General features: G+C 45.7%; 1 protein-coding gene across 3 annotated transcripts in view; it reads right to left on the bottom strand.

Moving 5' to 3' along the window:
- The window catches only part of MTSS1 (metastasis suppressor 1), a 158,837-nt gene that overhangs the window by 142,716 nt on the left and 1,057 nt on the right, over window positions 1-15,064 (bottom strand). The gene's annotated exons all lie outside the window — the stretch shown is intronic.

Raw genomic sequence — 15,064 nt, forward strand, 5'->3', positions numbered from 1 at the left:
AAGCCTCAGGAGCAACCTGGCACTTTCTCTGGACTTCTCACTTCTTCAAGTGGCTGGCTGCTGCCACCACCCATGCTACCTCCCCAAGTATGTGGGGACCTCAGCAGAAACAAAAAGCAAAGAAGCCTCAGGAGCAACCTGGCACTTTCTCTGGACTTCTCACTTCTTCAAGTGCGAGGCAGGAGTCTGCTCAGCTTCCAGAAGTGGGTGTGCGGGATGATGGACAGGGCCCATGAATGCCTGTCACAGCTTTGTCCCCCAAACCACCCTTCCCCATCCCATCCTGCAAGATGGAGGCTCCTAAGATCCTCAGATGAAAGGCACAGGGTAAGCCCATGCATCATAAATACCATTCCTGGGCTTTTATTCTCTGATTGGGGCTTGCCTAATCCACTAATTATCCCTGTCCATCAGCAGATGACAGCCTTGGGGATAATCAATGGTTGCTTCCTTGCCCGCCCACCCTCACCCACTTGCCCAAGCGCACCAGCAATAAATATGCCTATGAAAAGGAAGACTTAACCACAAAAGGTGCTCCATCCACTCTCCCCTCCCCTTGCAAACTGCTCCATTTGTAACTATAACAGCCTGATTAAATCAAGGGCGTCAAGCTTTTTCTTCCTCCTGTATTACTAGGTTTGATGCCCAGACTCTTTTCTGACATACGGGTATGTCTCCACTTGAAATAAAAAGAACCAAACAAATATGTCAACCCTATCTTCAAAGTCGTTTTATTTTTTAAGTTCTCTACCAGTGAGCATTCCTTTGTCTACGTTACACCATCCAGTAGGGTAGCCACCAGCCACATGGGGTTATTTAAATTTAAATTACAATTAAATACAATTTAAAAGTCAGTTCCTCAGTTCCACTAGCCACACTTCAGGTGCTCAATAGCCACATGTGGCTAGTGACTATAGTAGTGACCAGTGTAGATACAGAACGTTTCTATCGTTGCAGAAAGTTCTACAGGACATAGCTGGCCAAGCTATGACAAAGTCACCTGGGCATCCCCAGGGTGTTCTACAGCTGCAACTAGGTTTCTGTTCTGTTTTTTAACCTTTGCAAAATGCGTGTGTGTTCCATGCTCATTTCTTTGAAAATGGAACCCCTCTCCTTTTCTATTTCCCAAATTCATCACTTTTCTTGATCCCCAAGTTTTTACTGCCATATTTCCTTTATTATTTCAGACAGTCCCTCCCACCAAAAGAGAGAGAGAGAGAGAGAGAGGTGGTGAGTCCCCGGCCGCATGCCAGCCACCTTACATTTGCAGGACCACGTTTTCTAGGGTGAAAACCCTCTGTGGAGGAGTCAAACTAAAGAACACCATCCACATGTATATGGTACATGAGACAGCATAAAGGGCTTTCACAACAACCCTGGGAGGGCAGTTGGTAGAACAGGCATCTAACACTTACCTTTTAACCATAGGAAAATAAAGCACAGAAAGGGTAAGTAATTTGCCCAGGCCAGAGAAGGGTTTGCCCTGAGATGCCATTTACTGCATTAACTGCCTCTAAGTTTGCCCAGTTCTTTTAAAAATGAAATTGTCCCATCAGTTCACCTAAAACTGACTGATTCTCCATGTCTGGAAACCTGGAAATACAATATTTAACCAGCTCATACAGGGGCTGGCTGCTTTCACCTAAGGGCTGGTAAGAAATATTTGTGTACTCTTAAGCCTTCCCAGCATAACAAATATCTACCCCTCTAACCTTTGTCCCACTATACAGAGGCCAAAGCTATTGCTGCATTTGTTTATTCCCGTCTATAAACGTCCACGAACCCAAGCAAAATACCTGGTGACCTGCACACCCTGTATAACGTTCAGTCTTACTACCATTACTTCACATGTGCAAGCTCACACTCACTGCTACAATCTGGATGTGTCCCCCAAAACTCACGTGTTGGAAAATGAATCCCCAGTGCAACTTGTCAAGAGGTGCTACCTTTATGAGGTGCTTAGGTCACAGGGCTGTGACTTCATGAGTGGATTAATATTGTTATCACAAGAGTGGGCTTGTTATAAAAGTGAGTTCGGCCCCACCTTGCTCTCTCATGTGCTCACGCTCACCCACATGATGTCTTCTGTCATGTTATGATGCAGCAAGAAGGCCCTCACCTTCACACTCTCAGGCTTCCCGACCTCCAGAACTGTGAGCCAAATAAGTTTCTGGTCATTATGAATTACCCAACCTGTGGTATTCTGTTGTAGTGGCATAAAATGGACTAAGATACTTAACCCAGTTCTCTTCCCCAGAAGTGCACCAACTTGCTTCCACCCAGCTCCAAAACTGCTTCTACATTTTAGGGATTGGTTCTTCTTGGGGTCAGTCTCTCCAATACCCTTAACAGATACACAAACACCCTAGAGAGAATGACCCTAGAGAGAATCCCGCATGTGCTTAAGGTCTTGCTCCCTAACTCAGCACCTCTGTATTCATCATATACTCCCTTTTAAATTGTCAACTCTCCCCAGGCAGGTGCGGTATGATCAAATTGTCACATCCACCCTGGGGGCAGACACTGGCTTTACTGCACTGTGCACACTTTGTGGGTTCTCCTGTCTTCCACAAAACAGATTTCCCCTTTGGAACAAAGATGGTACCCCCAGACTGCTAGGAATGATGCCCTGGTGGCCAGTGAAGAATTGGAGACAATCAATGTCAACAAAAAAGGTGATACCTTTGTTTATTATCTCTGTAGCCATTGCTTTTTTTTTTTTTTTTTTTCTTTTTAAGTGTCTGACCACTGAATGTCATTCTCCTGCCCTGATAGCCAGCCACATTCCAGAGTCTAAAAGGGCCAGTGTGTTCTGGTGGCTAAGAGAATGACTCTAGAGTCAGTCTGCCCAACTTCAGATGTATTCACTGGGTGACCTTAAGCGAGTTACCTAATCACCAGGTGCTGTCCTGTCTTCATTTGTAAGTGATGCTAATAGTAGTCCCTACCTCAAATGATGTATAAGACTGTCAAATGATGAGAGTGCTTAGGAAGGTGACCAGCACACAGAACTCAACACTGCTTTAATGAGTCAATGTACAGTACCAGTCACCCTGACGGGGACATTTAATGATCACCTACTATGCACTGGCACTGAATGAGGGGGAGCCCACACAAAGAGAAGAGACCAAAATGTTGGGGAGCTCAGTCTGGTAGGAATGCTGATATGGAAGCCATCCATCCCAAAGCCCCGGAAGGCAACAGACTCCAGATTTAAGCAACCCCCACTTCTACCTACTTGTGGTATGATCCCAGCAAGACCTACCAGAAAATCCCCCAGAGTGTTTGCTAAAACTGCAGATTTCTGAGCTCCACTCCAGAGCTATACAAAGTCTCCAGGGATGGGGCCCAGGAATCTGCATTTTAACACACTCCGCAGTTTTTCGCTAAAAACTACATACGGCAAGATTTGAGAATCGTGCACTAAGATGCCACGTGTCCCTCTGAACTGTTGGAAGCTGGGGTCTCAGCAATGTCTCTGTCCTAATGTCCATGTCTAGCTCCTTCAGAAGTAATCCCTGGTGATAAGCACTCACAAGGGAACATGAACTGAGACCTGCTTTTTGGAAGGCATTCGGCAATGGGTTTCAAAAGCTTTGAAAAAACTTTTTGACCCAGGATAAACCCTGGGTCATCAATGTAAATCAATGTTTAGCTACAAGGATATATTTATTGTAGTTTTACTTATAATAATTCGTAAAAAACTGGACACAGCCTACACACTAATGAGTAGGAAACTGGCCCTCCACCCCATGGCCCTTGCACATGTTCTTCTCTTGCCTGGAACATTCTTTCCCCAATATCCACCCAGTTCATAAGTTGGTGCTCAAATGTCACTTCTCTGTGAGGCCTTCCCTAACCACTCTATTTAAAAGCAGCAAACTGCTCTTTTCCCATTGCACATAGTCCTTCTAATATACAAGAGAAGTGACATATTCAATTGGTCAGTCCCTTACCTGCCACCCCAACTCCATTAGAGTGTAAGTTACAGGAGGGCAGGGATTAGTGTCTATTTTGTTCACTGCTATATCCCAGCATTTAAAACAGAACCAGGAACACAGTAGGCCCTCAAATATGTGTTGATCAAATGAGTTAATTACAGGCATACAAAACAATGCAACACCACACAGCCATTGAAATTAATGTCACTCATAACTACACACAGAAAGGTAAGGACACCAGATTGCTAAGAGAAAAAAGAAATTTCCTGCACAGCATAGGCTGCGTGACCCTTTGTTTAAAATATACGAGCCCCTGTGAGTATGTGTACATAACCTACTTTGTAATCAAGTGGTTATGGGTGACTTTTATCTTTTACTTAACTGAAGTTCCTAGTTTTTCTTTCATTAACTTTATATTACTTGCATAATCTTTGAGAAGTAATCCCTTATGAAATGCTCTCAAAACATTTGCTAATTTTTTTTTTTTTTTAAGGAAAAAGCTGCCTCCTCAGTGACTTAATTAGGGTGTGCCTAATTAAGGCCAGCACAACTTAAAAGAGGCCAGGTTCCAGGGAACCCTTGCTCCAGGTCTACTTCTGGTTGCAAGACGACCTCAGTCCCTTCAGTGGTGGCTCAGACCAAGGGCTTGGCCACAGTCTCCTCCTGGCTCTGCTCCCCACTACCTGCTTCCTATTGGGGTGCCTCACCCAATTATTCAGGCCTGCAATCATATCCTGCTGCAGGAGCTGGCTTTGAAGTTTCAGTAAACAGTCACTTCAAAACAAAGAGGAACCATTAAACCAAACTCAAAGACTTCCTTAATGGCCAAGTGCTCAGCTGCAGGAGGGGAGCCCAGCCTCAGAAGTGAGGTCTCCCTGGGAACTAATCCTGAAGCTTTTCCAGCCTCTTACTGCAAATATCTCCCCCCTTCATGTTTTGCACTCAGGTATGAAGGGTGCAGAGCCGTTACTGGGGTGACCCTTGATGGAGGGGGTTTCTCCAGCAAAACAAATGTGTCATGTAGTTGCCACCTTGGACCCCACAGCTCCCCACATACATCCCTCTGCTGACAAGTTAGTGGCACCTACAGGTGAGTCACAACTGCCCAACAATTTCATGTCAATGGCTGGGTCATATTCCTCTTTAAATAGAGGGAGACCCCTTGAGCTTCTCGAAGAAGCTGAGACAAGCCTAGATTTTCATGTGTTTTACCTGGCTCATCCTGAGTCCTAAAGCCACAGATAGAACCATCAGAGAGATCAATAATATACACCCATTACAGAATCTGAAAAGGAAAGCCTGAACTGCCATGCTGTGAGACAGCTCAGCATGGTGGCTAAGAGCAGACAGGAGCCAGAGGGCATGGGTTAACCCCCCAGCTATACATCTCACAAGTTGTATGACATGGGCAAATGGCTTAACCTCTCTGCACCTCAGTTTTCCCATCTGTAAAATGGGAACTATAATAGATACCATCAAGTGGGAATTACAATGGTAACTATCTCACTAGGTTGTTGTTGGGAGATTAAATGAGTCTTTATCTGTCAAGCACTTAGAATAGTGCCTGATAGTGCCAAGCATATAAATGCTTGTTGAATAAAATAAAACTTGGTAGTCCTCTTGGGTGCCCCTGTACCAAAAGACCTTCCCTGACTCTGTCCTCCCACCCCAAATGGGAATCAGAGCCCCCCCCACTCAGAGCCCCCACAAAATCTTGTGCTGATCTCTACCATGGTGGGGATCACACTGAATTCTAATTACTCACCTGCCTCTCTTCTAGAATGAAGAACTTCAGGGCAAGGACTGTGCCTTCTTGTTCACAGGTGCGTCTACACCACCCAGCACTGCCTGGCATGCAGCAAGCACATCATAATATTTGTTGAATATGTGTACGGTGTTCTCTCGGATTACTTATATGTTAAAAGCCAAAGAGCACCATGCTCTTGTCTCTACTGCATTATCAAAGTGAAGACATAGCTTTCTTTTATTTGCTGAAACATCAGAGTGCCACTAACAGCAGGGTACTCTGCTAAGAATTACTAGGGTAGCTCGAACAGATAGCCAAGAGCATTTATTTAGCACTATTTCATACTTTCTCATTTAATACTCAACAACTTTAGGATGTATTATTTCCCCCATTCTACAGATAAGAAAATTGAGGCTCAGTAAGGCTGAGTAACTTACCCAGAGTAACAGAGCTAGGAAGTGGCAGAGCCAGGCTTCAAAGCCCAAGGGCGACCACTTTTTAAAGTGGAACATAATAAATACTAGGTAGAATCAACATAGAATATGAAAAATTCCTTAAGGGTGTCTGGCTTAGAGGAAAGAGGAGGGACCAGAGCATGAGGTAACTTTCTGATGGGGACTTGAAGGATGAGCAAGATGTCCCTTGTGACCTTGAAGGCAGCAATGGCAGAGACAGGGTCCTCCCAGGGGGACAAATGGCAAGACTGAGGAGCACAGGCTGTGAGCAAGGAAGCCAGGGAACCCAATTTGGGGAGAACTGGACACCTAAAGGGCCACTCGGCTGGGGCCCCATCACAAGGGTACTTGAACGCCAGGCTAACAAGGAGGGCAACCTTCAGCAAATGGCAGGTGGGAAGAACCCAAATCCAGCCACGTCTGGGAAGGGGCAGAGGCTCAGTACGAGGCTGCTGTCACAGGGCAAGCTCGAGGCAAGTGAGGGCCCTGCTTCCTGGTGGTCACCCCAGAAAAAGAAGGGAAACTCAAAGGATGTAGACGGGAAAAAAAGGCCCTTCCAAAGCAACTCCTTTCCCCTCCCTCTGGCCTCAACACCTCTAAAAAAAGACTTTTTTCCCCCTAAAGTATTAAAATAAATGCCCTGAGGACCCTTGCCAGGCACCCAGCCCTTCCCTACCCTTATAAACAGGGCAGTTTGCAAATAGAAAAATCGAATGCAAATAGGCCCTGCTGGGCCAGATGACCATTATAATGAACTCAGAGTGATTTACTTAGCAAGAAAAAAACTCAACTTCTCCATTTCCTGCAATTTCACTACTAGCTCTAAATACAGCTCTAGAAGGGTGGGGCAATGTTTGCCCTAAGAAGTGGTGGAGATAATTACCACACTGATTTTAAGACTCCAAAGTACTTCATTTCCAAATCTACAAGACAGAATAGTAACAGCAGCTAACATTTGAGTAGGTGTACCCCGGCACCATGTGAAAACCTTCACAAGCATATCTCATTTCAGAATCCTCACAATGATGCTATAAGGGTCTACTTCATTAGACCCATTTTATAGAAGAGGAAACTGAGGCTCAGAGAAATTAAGTAACTTGTCCACAGGATTTGAAATCAGATCCCTTTGACTCCAAGGTCAGCAGTAGCTCCAGAATTTCTATAGGAGGTATTTAGGGGAGTGTTACAGCCAGCAGAAAGTAGAAGGCGGGTAGGAAGCTGTGTTGCAAAGCAAGCACACTATTTTTATTTAGATGCTATGTAATATATCTACACTGTTCAGTACAGTATACACTAGCCACATATGGCTATTTAAATTTAAACAAGCTAAAAGTGAATAGTTAAAAATTCAATTCCTTGGTTGCACTTACCACACTTCATGTACTCAGTAGCCACATGTGGCTAATGACTAATATATTTGACAATTTCCATCACTGCAGAAAATCGTATTGTACAGGACTATGATAGATCAATAAAACACAGCGAAGTACTCTCAAGATGCTTTTATTGTTGTTTACGTTGCAATTTATTTAACATTTCACTATTTTTTTTTAAATTGTGGTAAAATATATATATATCAGAAAGTTTACCATCCTGACCATCTTTGAGCATACCGTTCAGCAGGGGTAGGTATATTCACATGGTTGTGCAGCCAAGCAACTAAAGGTGCTTTTATTCAGTCTTGGGTGAGATTAAGAAAACACACTGAGGGGTCCGAAATTGTGTGAGGTGAAGCCTTATAGCTCAGTGGTTCTCCACCCTGGCTACACGCTAGAATCACCTGGGGTGCTTCTCAAAGTCCTAATGCCCAGGACGCACCCAGAGGACTGAATCAGAGCCTCTAGGGACTGGGGCCCAGCCATCAGTGTTTTCAAGCTCCCAGGAAACGCAATGGGCCCTTCCTTGTAATCATGCCCAAAAGATGTACACCAGCCCAGAACCTTCTCCTCTGGCCAGACCCCTCCTGCCCAGGGAAGGGAGTCCCAGGAGAAACCTGCTGCCCACCTCCAGTACTCAGGAGGCTGCTGGAGCTGAGCAGGCTAATACTTTTATTGCTGTCCAAATTCCTTGAGGGAAGAAAAGCAAATAAAAAGACACTCGATTTTTTTTTTTCACCCACTTGAACTAGACAGGAAAATAAAAACCACTTAGAAACTATGACCAAGGCCATATATGCCAAGAATCAGCACAGGAAGGAGTTTTTTTCACTAGCCCATTGACTTCTCCAAACACAGACTCGTAATGGCTCTACCAAGTCAACCCAAACTGGAGAGCTACCGGGGCTTAATTAAATACAGAAAACTCTTTTACAAGAGAGTTCCAGGGCTGGACACAAAATGAGTTCAAGGTAAGGGCTGTCTTTGAGGCGTCACTTGAACTTTGGGTGAACTTTGAGTTAGTTCATGATTATGGGGGCTGGGGGGCTGCCAGACTTGCATAGTCACCCAGCCTCAGGGACCGATGGGCTCCCCAGACTTCTGGCCAGTTACTGAGAAGACTCCATGGGCTTTGTGTGGGGACAAGGACAGGCACCAAGGGTGACAAGCCAGAGTCCAGCCCAAAGGCTTCCCTTCCCTCTGCACACTAGGACAAGAGGAGAGGGGAATGCCAAGTTGTCTGTTTTGGAGAAGACCAGTGAGGGGAGAAGGACAGAAGCCACAGTATGTTATATCATAAATGATTTCCACAGAGGTGACAGCCAGATTGGAGTCGCCCACCCCACCAAGGTCAGCATCTCAGTTCAAGCTCCCACCTCCAGCTCTGGGCTAAAGGCACAGGGGTAGGACCCTGATTACTTCCCTGAGCCTCTTGTAGGACTTAGGCAGGCAAAATGCTGTCTTCTAGAAATAAATCCACACCGCCTGCCTTCCTTTGGCATGCTCTACAGAGCTCCAGCTTCAGGGTGAAATAGGGCAAGGTCTGAATACCAGTTCACTTCACCATGGCCTTCAACAAGTTATTAAATCTCTCCAAGCCTCAGTTTTCTCATCTGTAAAGTGGGACAGATGTGAGCATGATATGAAATCATGTGCACCAAGCACTTAGCACAACACCTGGCACATAGTAGGTCCTCACCAAGTCCCTTCCTGCCCCCTGTTCACAACCAGCAATGAATACTGAGCACCGTACTATGTGCCATGTGGCATGCCAAAGCATCTTAACCAAAACCCTCCCATCTACTCAGTGGGGAAAACACAGCCACTTCTAACCAAATCAGGAAGCAGCAGAGATTAAGAGAGCCCCATGTCAAGGCCGTCCAGGTGCTGAGAGGTGGGAAACATTGAGACTGGGTCAGCTGCCCTGGAGTGGAGTCAGCCCTGGGAATGGCTTTTACTGTTTGGGGGCTTTTGTTTTGTTTTAGCGGCCTATGCTCAGATGAAACCTCCTGCAGTCTCCAGCTTATTCGAGGGAGACCTTCAGCAATCAAGTACAATGGGCTTCCTTAATGTTCAGCCAATTAATTTACTCAGTTTGTCTCTCCTGTTTGCTACTTAATAAGGCTGTATCAGCAGTGCAATCTGCAAATCTGAGTTAAACTGCTTAAGGCACCAGTCAGTTCCCTTTACAGAGCCCCAAATACTTCTTGTCTGATGTCCTAGGCAGCTAAATCTGTCCTTCAGCTTGTGTTTGGCTTGAGGAGAGATATTTCTTTGTTTTTGCAGAGGTGTGGGTTTTGGGAGAAAGTGTCCTGAAGGCAGTTCCGAGAAGTAATGGGGAACTCAAAATGATCTCATCTTTCCGTACCCAATTTGAACATCTAAATGGTCTCACTACAGAAGAAATCCTGCCAGCTCTCACCCATCCCAGAGAAGATGGAAAAAGCCTAGATGAAAATTATAGATAAAGCATCTAAAGGATCGATAGTTTCAACCTTTTCACCCTCCAAGCATTTTAACAACCTCAAACAAGCTAGCCAAATTGACAGATATCGTTTTAGCTTTTTCCTTTTTCCTACAACCAAGATGCAAAAGAAGAGTTCAAAAGCCAAGAGGTTAGCAGCTGAGAAGACACAGTACGTGTGGGATATCCTTATATTAAAATATTGTTCTCTGCTTATCTGAAATGCAAATTTAATGGAAAATTCTGTTTTTACTTGCTGAAATCGTAATGTCAAGTTTGGTGCCTGCAATGCAGTTGAGGCTCAATAAATGCGGTAAATGAGTACATGTTACTCCACCAGGAGCTGGGTGATGGCTGAACCAGGTAAAACCCAAATCTGGCTTACCTTCCACGCAAACCCTGACGCAGGAATGACGACCTCTCTCCATTTAGGGCATTATGAACTGTGGACTTTTAGAACATAAAGGTTTGCAGCATCAAGCAACAAGTTCTAAACAATTTGACTAAATAGGATATATAAAGGGTTTTCCCCACAGAAACATTCAAGCCAAGCCTAAAAGTGAGTTCTTTCCAAACCAGGGCAAGACTTGCACCTAAAAAACCAAAAAGAATGACCTACATTCGAGGGCACTTCAAAAAGTTGGTGGAAAACTAGAACAAAAAGATTAATACAAACCTTTCCATTAAAAGATAATATGAACTTTTTGAAGACCCCGGGTAGTAGAAGCCCTAAATCTCTGAACAGGCTCCTACTCCTGGCAGTTCCCTGCTGCTGATTTTATGACATCTTTAATTCACCTCCTTCTCCCAAGGGCCCAAAATGAGGAAGCTGTAAAACTCTGGCCAAACACAACCATTTGCTCAGAGAAAAGCCAACATGGGGCCCATCTGTCCTTTACAAGGGCTCTGCTTGTCCTGCCTTTGTGTAGCTTGTCACTGTTTACACAGAGCAGCCCACCTCCCTCAAGCACCTGGCCACTGGCTGAGGCCTTGGCAGGGTTTTCAATATCTTCCTACAGAAAACTTTTTTTTTTGAAGCACCAAAGGGAAATACTGCAGGGACTGACGCCCTTCCCCAAGCTGACCTACAAGGCCTTCCTTCACGGCCACCGTTTGGTAACGACATCATCTTTTCACAGCCCACAGGACAAGGCCAGGGCCTAGCCAAAGGCCTTCCACATAGTAGGCCCTCAATAAACACCAAGGAAGTGAACTCTCTGACAGAAACCCCAAAGTAGTGAAGGGAGAAAAAAAAAACCCAGAAATCACTATCCAGAGCTGGACCCATTACCCACATTCTCGATCTTATGATAAGTGAGGGAACATATCGTGGCGTGCCTTCTACCACAAAAAGATTTCCATGGAATTCAAGAAGTCCCTTTAGCAGTTCTAACTGTAGGCAGAAACTTAGGAGAGAGGGTACCGGTGGCAAACAAAGGTGGGGGGCGGCGGGGAGGAACCAAACAAGGCCCCTATTCTGCTCAGCACAGGTGCTGGTAACAGGACACCCCTGTCTAAAGTGACACGTGGGGTGGAGGATTCAGGTGTGGTTGGGTGTTTTTTCACCTCAGTCACATTATATAACCCCGAACACACTCTCCTAACCTAGTACAAAGTTCTCTCTGCAGCAGGCCCAATTCAGCTCCTAAAGTGCTGATTCTTGAGTAACAAGGATAAGTAAAATATTTGATTTTGGCATCCAACTTGTTTTTTTTTTTTTTAACTAAGTTAATTATTAAAAGAAGAAAGGCATCCACAGGGTGAGCTGCCCTCAAGTTTGGCCAACAAAATTTCCTGGTTCTTAAAAACTCCCCAAACATCACCAAATTATACGCTGCTGGTTCAATTACTTATTACTTAAATGGCACAAATCTGCTGTTTGCAGCATTTCGCCAGTACTTCCCAGGATTTGGGTAGAAACTCCAAAAAGATTCCAGGGCCTCCTTAATGCAGCCAATATCATCCAAACATCAGAAGGCAGTCAGCACTCACTTGCAGACTACTGCTCCCCCAGACAAACCAGCTCTGGGCCTTTCCTTCCATCCACATGAATATCTTGTCTCCCCCTTCTTTGGGGACCAACTCACGCCAGACCAAGTCAGTGATTTACGTGGATGGTAGGAAAGACAGCCAGTAAGTGATTTTGCACACCACCATTCATTAGTGACCACCACCACAGCAGGGTGGAAGAACGGGAAAAAACACCCAGTTTCCTCTCATCAAGGAATCAGTAAGTTATTTAACAGCTGCTGCTTGCCTTACATGGTGCTAGATCCCAACAGAAGAAAAAGGATTACTTCTGCACCCGATCCCCTGAAAAGGATAAAACACACACGCTGACAGCCGAGGACTTGGATGAAGTATCTTTTGGAAGAAAGCACAAAGAATCCTCTCTAGCATTTCCGTGTCTTGAGGTTCTTTTAGAAGATGGTTGGTGCCTGGTCTTGAAATGACTCCATTTTTTTTGTTTGTTTTCTTTTTTTTCTTCAAAGAGGAAATTGACTCCCTTCCTGTGCTTCCATACATTTTGGAGAATTGAATGCTACTATTAAAACCATTTTCCTTATCCTTTTCTCACCCCAATCCAACATCACTTCTGAGAATACAACCTAAAAATGTTATCAAGACAGCATTCCAAATGGGTTCCCAACATTTACCCTTCTCCCTCAAAGTAAATAGAAAGGGAACCAAAGGCATGACAAACACATCATGGGAGCTTAAAGAAGAGAAAAAGGATAAGCAGGTCATTAGAAAGTCTGCTGATTTCAGATATTATAAACTAATTTTTTTTGCTGGCAACTTCATGCATCTGCATATTATACTCTGCTTATCCCATATGCCCAAATTTTACATTTTTTAAATTTCTTTTCAAAATGTCACTGCCATCTAATTCATGAAGAAGTCTTTTAAGAAGAAAACTCCATGAAAACATTCAGCAATTATCTTATGCATAAACTATCTTGGAAATCAGACACTCCCTCTTTTTCCGTATCTCTATGTCCCAAAAGTCTAAAATTCTGCAGAACCCAAGGCATGTTTTAGTCTTCCATTCCACCTTGCTTTTAAAATTTTTTACCACCAAAACAAAACAAACAAAAAACCATTCAAATAAATGCTCTCCCACAGGATGTTGAACAAACCTACTAAACTCAAAGGGAAAGAAGTCAGGATACACAAACTGTAGATTCAGCAGTGATTGGGCATTAAATAAGGAGTCTTTATTTTTAACTGGAACCTTGAGGAGAGGGGAAAACACTTTCAAACCACTCACAAATCCCCAGCCAGAGTGTAAGCCACGGGATAGCCCGTGGACAGCATGACATACCACGCTTTGGGCAGGGTTACCTTCCCAAGGGCTTTGGATTCAAACCAGTGAATGGGAAGTACCTAGCCTGGATTCTGGATTAAGGAACAAAGAGAGGAAAAAGTACAGATGTGATCACTCTGGGACTGCAGTGAGCAGACGGGTTAGATCACTGGGTTCCTTGTTATTACTGGGGTACTGGAAACATCCATGTATCTCCTCAAAAAAACACAAGCAGCTCTACCAATCCATCTCAAATTCCTTCCCTGGAGATCAGAATGCTCCTTTTGAGCCCCAGACCAAATCCTGTTTGACTATAAGGCGTGTAGAATTTAAGTGAACAATAAATACCAGAGTCCGAGGAGGAGGCACCAAGCTTTGTCTCAAGAGAACACTTCAATAATTTAATGTGGTTTGGGGGCAAAGGAATGAAAGGGGCTGTCTTTGAACAGGGAATAATCCATCTAATTGCAAGTGACTGGATTAGAGGCATTCCTGGGCAAGCAGGGTCAGGGCCGAATGTCAATTTCTGACAAAAGGCACGAGATCTGTGGAGGATTTAAAAATGGCCAAGACCAAGACAGAGGCACCTTGAAAAAGTTCACCCTGGGTGGGTGAGGTGGCAGTTGGTTCTAAAAGGGGGAAGCAGGCCGTGACAGCTGAGCATTCCTTCCCAAAGTCCGTATCCGAGGCACGACGCCTCTCCAAACCTTACACTTGATCAGACAAAAGCTCCTCCAGGCGCCCAGGCAGCGGCTGAAGAGGGGCTGTCCACACCCACTCGCTGCACAGCTTTCCAAACCTGCCCACTGGTTTTGGAAGCCGAGCTTCTCATTAAACACCACCTCCCCGGATCTGTTGAGGCAAACTGGGGCTGGGCTAGAGCCAAAGAGAAGCTCCCTAAATGCACAAGAAAAAATATTTCCCCCTAAATACACAAGAAAAAAAAAAAATTCTCCCACCGCCCCCAGTTCCCACCTCCAGCCAGCTCGTGCGGTTGGTTTTATTTCTTTGGATGAGTAACACAGGGTCCTGGTCTATCTCTATGCACCAGAAAATCCACGTCCGAGGATCAGGTTATCCCCAGTCCCACCCTTTGCAGGAAAAAGCCAGGAGAGTGTTCCCCGCCCCCAACGCACACGCGCGCACAATCTTCACAATCCTTCCAAGAGAAAACCAGAAGTGTGTTTGTGTTTGTGCGTGTGCGTGTGTTGGGGGGCGGGGGGATACAGTTGTGTAGGAGCCCCAATCTTGCCTTCAGGCCGGGAGCCTCAGCCCTGCAAGGCCGCCCTGGGAACTTCTGCTCCGCGCCCCCGGGGAGGACTGAGGGAAGGCGTGCACACCCTCACCAGTTTTCGAACAGCCTAATTAATAACTAATTTGCTCAGATTCCCTCACTCCAGGTAGACCTGACATCCAAGGAGGAAGAGGGAGGCTCCCTCCCAGTCTCCCAGGCCGGAGGACTCCTTCCTGTGGCCGGGCAGAGCCCCTATTCCCTCCCCGCCACCGCGCCAGGCACCCCCACCCCGTACCCGGGGGAATCAGGTGTCCGTCCAGCCATCCAGCCTCGGCGGGTCGCAGACACTCGGTCCAGGGACAGACAATGGAAAACTTGGGGCCGGGGCCCTGAGCCCCCAGGGGAACGAGACGGTGCCGCCCCCCGGGGCAATGAGTGGGGAGATGGCAGGGGACATCAGACACCCCCAGAGAAGCCATCCGAACCCAGCAGAGCCCAGAGCAGCGCCCCGGGTGAGCAGGTGCCACCCGGGCCGGGGAG

Source organism: Galeopterus variegatus, unplaced genomic scaffold (genome assembly GCF_000696425.1).
Source record: "Galeopterus variegatus unplaced genomic scaffold, G_variegatus-3.0.2 Scaffold188, whole genome shotgun sequence".
Lineage (NCBI taxonomy): Eukaryota > Metazoa > Chordata > Mammalia > Dermoptera > Cynocephalidae > Galeopterus > Galeopterus variegatus.